At 46.1% G+C, this 5,233-nt stretch overlaps 1 protein-coding gene and 1 pseudogene across 7 annotated transcripts in view; both read left to right on the top strand.

Annotated features, from left to right (window-relative positions):
- The window catches only part of SRPK2 (SRSF protein kinase 2), a 271,418-nt gene that overhangs the window by 30,798 nt on the left and 235,387 nt on the right, over positions 1-5,233 (top strand). The gene's annotated exons all lie outside the window — the stretch shown is intronic.
- On the top strand, positions 1,716-2,001 carry LOC110596840 (annotated as a pseudogene).

Raw genomic sequence — 5,233 nt, 5'->3', positions numbered from 1 at the left:
CTTGGTGGCTCAGCCTATAATCCCAGCACTTTGGGAGGCCGAGGTGAGTGGATTACCTGAGCCCATGGATTTGAGACCAGCCTGGGCAACTTGGCAAGACCTCGTCTCTCCAATAAACTAAAAATTTGCTGGGCGTGGTAGTGTGTGCCTATAGTTCTGGCTATTTGGAAGACTGAGGTGGAAGGATCGCCAGAGCCCAGCATGTTGATGCTGGGGTGACCATGATCGTGCCACTGCACTCCAGTCTAGGTGATGGAGTGGGACTACAACTCAAAAAAAGTAATGTGTCGGATATTCTACTAATTGCTTAATATGCATTTATCATATTTAATCTCACAAGACCCTTGAATTAGGCTTAAGTTTTTTTTCCAGCTGCCCAGAATCCACTTATCCTGCTGGAGATGGGCCTTGATTTCTGTATGGGGATTATCTCTCACCCTATTTTTGGTTCATATTGTTTGGTTTCTCTCTACTTCTTTTTGCACTATGGGAGGGAGCATGGCTTGTTTTAGTTAGTGCTTTGCACTTGCCATTCAGTAGTCAGAGAGCCCACCCAGAGCTAATCCCAAGGCTTTTGTGTGAGCATTTGGAAGAGGCTTTCACTTTCTCCTATATAGGCTTGAATTGAGAGGATGTGAAATGGAGTTATTGAAGCCATTTTGTTTCCAGGCAGCTCCTGAAAATGGAGAGAGAACAGAGCTTTGCCAAGATGTAGAGAGAAACTCATTCCTGATGACTTTGTGTCCTGAAGCAAGGACTTCCCGCTGGGACTTTCAGTTATTTGTTTAAACCAGATTGAGTTGGATTTTCTAGTACTTAAAACTGAAAGAGCAGCATTATTTAAAATAGCCAGGTGGAAACAACTCAAATGTCCATCAGCTGATGAATAGACAAACTGTAGTCTGTCCTGACAGTGGAATAGTATTCAGCAATAAAAAAAATGAAGTGCTTTTACATGGTATGTCATGGATGTGCCTTGAAAACATGCTGAATGAAAGAAGTCAGTCATAAAAGGCCCTATATTATATAATTCCATTTATGTGAAGTATCCAGAATAGGCAAATTCATAGATGCAAAAGGAGTTCGTGGTTGCCTAAGACTCATGGGGGAGGAGGGAAATGGGGGGAGTACCTGTTGTGGATATGTGGCTCTTTTGGGGAGGTGATGCATTATTCTACAATTGATTATCGTGGTAGTTGTACAACTCTGTTAAAAATACTGACCTACGCCTGTAATCCCAGCGCTTTGAGCGGAGGCGAGAGGATTGCCTGGGCCCAGGGTTTCGAGACTATCTTGGGCAACTTGGCGAGATCTCATTTCTACAATAAACCAAACAATTAGCTGGGTATGATGGTGCATGACTGTAGTTCCGGCTACTTGGAAGGCTGAGGTGGAAGGATTGCCTGAGCCCAGCAGGTTGAGGCTGTGGTGGCCGTGATTATGCCACTGCACTCCAGCCTGGGTGACAGAGTGAGACTCCAACTCAAAAAAAAAAATACTGAAAGTCATTAAGTTGTACACTTTAATTGTGTGACTTGTATGATGTGTGAATTATATCTGACTATGGCTGTTATATAAAAAGTGGGCTGCTGGGAGCTGTGATGTCTGTGCCCCCAACGAGTGGGCAGAGAGTGGGACTGGACAAGGGAGTTACGTCTGGGCCTGAGATAAGCAAGGCACCCCCTTGGGTATATCATGCCAGGCTGCCTGAAGTCATGTGACCTGTGCTTTGGATTGTGGTATGTACCTATACTCCCTAAGTCACTAAGTCTCCTTCCCTGTGGCCTTTGTGGTCAGGGCTGTGGATACCACCTGGAGTGGTTCATCAGGGGAAGGATCCCCAGCCTGTGAAGGAGGACAAGAGCGGCTCAGATCGCAGGGAGGATTGTGAGCTGGATGCGCAGCTAGGCAAGGCCCACACGCAGGTGGTGAGTCTTCAGGACAAGCTGGAATTTGCTCCCAAAGGTATTCGGAAACAGAAACCATCCGGAGAAGAATTAATGGAGGACACGGGGCCCTGTGGTTCTACTGTGGACCATGACTGGTCCTGCCATCAGGTTGACTCAGTCCCAGTGCCATCTCTGATTTGCTTTGGTGCTTATTCTGGTCCCTCCCATACCACACAGCCACACACATACTGGCTGCTCCCTGTGGCCAGGCGGACTCAGCAGCTGAGGGACCTGTGAAGAGGGAGGCCCTGATGGGTTGTTGCCTGAAGGCTGCGTCTGTTGTGTGGTGGGTTAGGCTTCTGAGCCTGTGGGCGCACTGCTGGGAGGAGTGTTAAGAAGGGCGGGTTCAAGACCCGCCTGGGCAACTTGGCGAGACCTCATCTCTACATTAAGTCAAAATGAGCCGGGTGTGGTAGCACACGCCTGTAGTTCCAGCTACTCGGAAGGCTGAGGCAGAAGGATCGCCGGAGCCCAGCAGGTCGAGGCTGCGGTGGCCGGCAGCGGCCACTGCACTCCAGTCTGGGCGATGGAGTGAGACTCCAAAAAAAAAAAAGAAGGGAATAATATGTGAGGTCAGTCTCCATGAATGGCTGGGGGTTGGGTGTTGCTTTTAGGATACCTGCATGTCTAGTTTGTAGTTTAATTGAGAATATACAGAAATCTGCCTGACTCCTTTCACTAGTTTGCCATGTCCTTTATGTTTCTTCTTCCTGAAATCCTATCCTGTCAGTCCAGGAATGGGATTCCTGGGGAAAGGAAAGCGTTTATTTTTTTTCCTGTTCTTGGAAGACCAGGCTGTTCACCTTGGGGCAGGGAGGAACATGTGCCTGGTGAATTTGCTTGAAAACAATCACTGTCTTCTACCCCTCATCACTGTATAGTGCACAACTTGATAAAAGCAACTTTTGAGAACCATAAAAAAGAAACAAAAACCTGAAAGAATTCTAACAGTACTGTTATTAATTTAATTTACAAATGAGGAACTGAGGCAGAGAAATGTCAAGCAGTAGGCCCATTGTTGACAGCTGGTGGGTTGTAGGGCTGAGATTGAAAGCTGCCAGGTTCAAGCTTACAACAGTGCTTCCTGCGTTTTTATAGATAAATAAGAGTCATCCTTATGGAACTTTGGAATTGGGAGTTCCTTAGCAATTACTTAATCTAACCCCTGATTTTACTGATGAGAAAATTGAACCTTAGATAATACACTGACTTAGTCAGGATTGCCCAGCTAATTAGTGGTAGTGAGGGATTTATGACCTACTCTCAGACAGGCAGGTAAACAACTAGCAGTGATACACAGTGGATTGGAATGTTAACAAATAGAGATGCGGGCAATTGCTGTGTGAAATTAAAGGAAGGATCAGTTCATTCTGATGACTAAAGGAATTTTTGTAGAGGATGTGACATTCTAAGGGTAAACAGGGGCATGAGAGTTAGGGAGAGAAGGAGATAACCTGAATGTCTCAACACACATATGGAGTACAGCAGGATGCAGAAGGAGATTTGAGTGGAAAGATCAGGAAGCTCTGTCAATATACTGTTAGGGAGTTCTGACTTTCTCTGTAAGCAGTAGGCCCTATTACAGATTTTTGAGGAGCTCAATAGCATAACTTTCTTGAGAAAGATTACTGGCAACTGTGTGTGAGGTGGGGACAGAAGTTGAAGATTTGGAGAGAAATTTTAGTATGCTGTTGTAGTGGTCCATGTGTGAGAGGGTGAGTGGTTGTGGTGGGGATGGAAAGGATGCAATGGATATGCGTGTCTCTGCACAGGTGGAATTATTTGGACTTGGCAGTTGATTAGATGCACGCTCAACCATGAAGTGGCTGGGGAACAGTCATGTCCTGCCTGCCATGAATCCCTGGCACCCAGCACAGCGCCTCCTGCATTTGTTGAAAGCAGAAAGGGGAGCTTTTTATAATATGATATTGGACATCTCTTCTGCAATGACTTTGAGATTGTGGTCGCTACTTGACATGGGAGGAGAAGCAGCATTGGCGTGGGGAAGAAGAGGAGTAAAGGGGGAAAGGGAGAGACAAGACAATAGTGAGCTGGGGAAATTGGGACCTGTGGGAGGTAGGGCTGTGTATTACACTGGAAGGCAGGCTGTCACTGAGGCTGTGAGAAGAGGACCAGGAGTTAACTTTGAGGCTAATGAGTTTTGTTTTTTTTTTTTGAGTTGGAGTCTCACTCTGTCACCCCGGCTGAGTGTAGTGGCATGCTCACGGCCACTGCAGCCTCAACCTGCTGGGTTCAGGCGATCCTCTGCCTCAGCCTGGAACCACAGGTATGTGCCACCACCCCTGGCTAATTTTTCAATTTATTATAAAGACAAGGTCTTGCCAAGTTGCCTAGACTGGTCTCAAACACTTGTACTCAGGCAATCCTCTCGCCTTTGCCTCCTCAAGTGCTGGGGTTACAGATGTGAACCATAGTGCCCAGCTTGCTTTTTTTTTTAAACCTAAGAGTTTGAATGCCATAGGTACTAACCTGCATTTTGGAGAGGCAGGAGGAGAAGGAACAACAGCAGCAGAGATCAGAAGAGAACCACGTTAGTTCATCCTCTGGAAGCCAAAGGCGGGGACAGTTTTAGATGAGTGTGGGATGAAATAGTGTAGTAAATGGAGTCATTGAAGACCTGTAAGAAAAGGCTGCAGGACAACTTAGGGGTGAGAGAGGTGCTCCCTGCTGGGAATTGGGGACTATTAAAGCTTGATTAGGAGTCTGGGGAGGGTACTAGTGTAAGGCAGATTAAGGACATAAGATTAGTAGCAGAGAGTGTTTCCTGACCCTTTACTGCTTGTGAGGCATCATGCCAAGTACTGGACCTATTCTTTCGCTTACATCTCATAGGGACTCCAAGGTAATTAGTGGAGAGATTATTGTAAAATGGGGAGGAATTTAAGATGAAGGTATCTGCCATATCACAGATGACAGAACTGAGTCTGAATGATTGCCCCTCGCTCTAGGTCACACCGCTTCTGTTGAGAGGTGACCTGCAGAGCCCACATGCTCCTCTGCTACTAATTTATATGGCAAGGTGTTGATCACATGCAGAGTGTATGTGTTTTCCCTAGTTGTTTTGCTTATTTATTATGGTGTGACACATTATGGTGAAAGGTAGTGGTTTAATGCAGCAAACATTTGTCATCTCATAGTTTCTTTTGGTTAGGAATTTGGAAGGAATGACTTCCAAAAAGGCTGCTGTCAATTTTTCTTTTTTTATTTTTGAGTTGGAGTCTCACTCTGTCGCCCAGACTGGAGTGCAGTGGCTGCTTCCGGCC

The sequence above is a fragment of the Carlito syrichta genome, unplaced genomic scaffold (assembly GCF_000164805.1).
Source record: "Carlito syrichta isolate Samal-C Ts95f unplaced genomic scaffold, Tarsius_syrichta-2.0.1 Scaffold314713, whole genome shotgun sequence".
NCBI lineage: Eukaryota > Metazoa > Chordata > Mammalia > Primates > Tarsiidae > Carlito > Carlito syrichta.
This window is presented reverse-complemented; position numbering and strand designations above follow the sequence as displayed.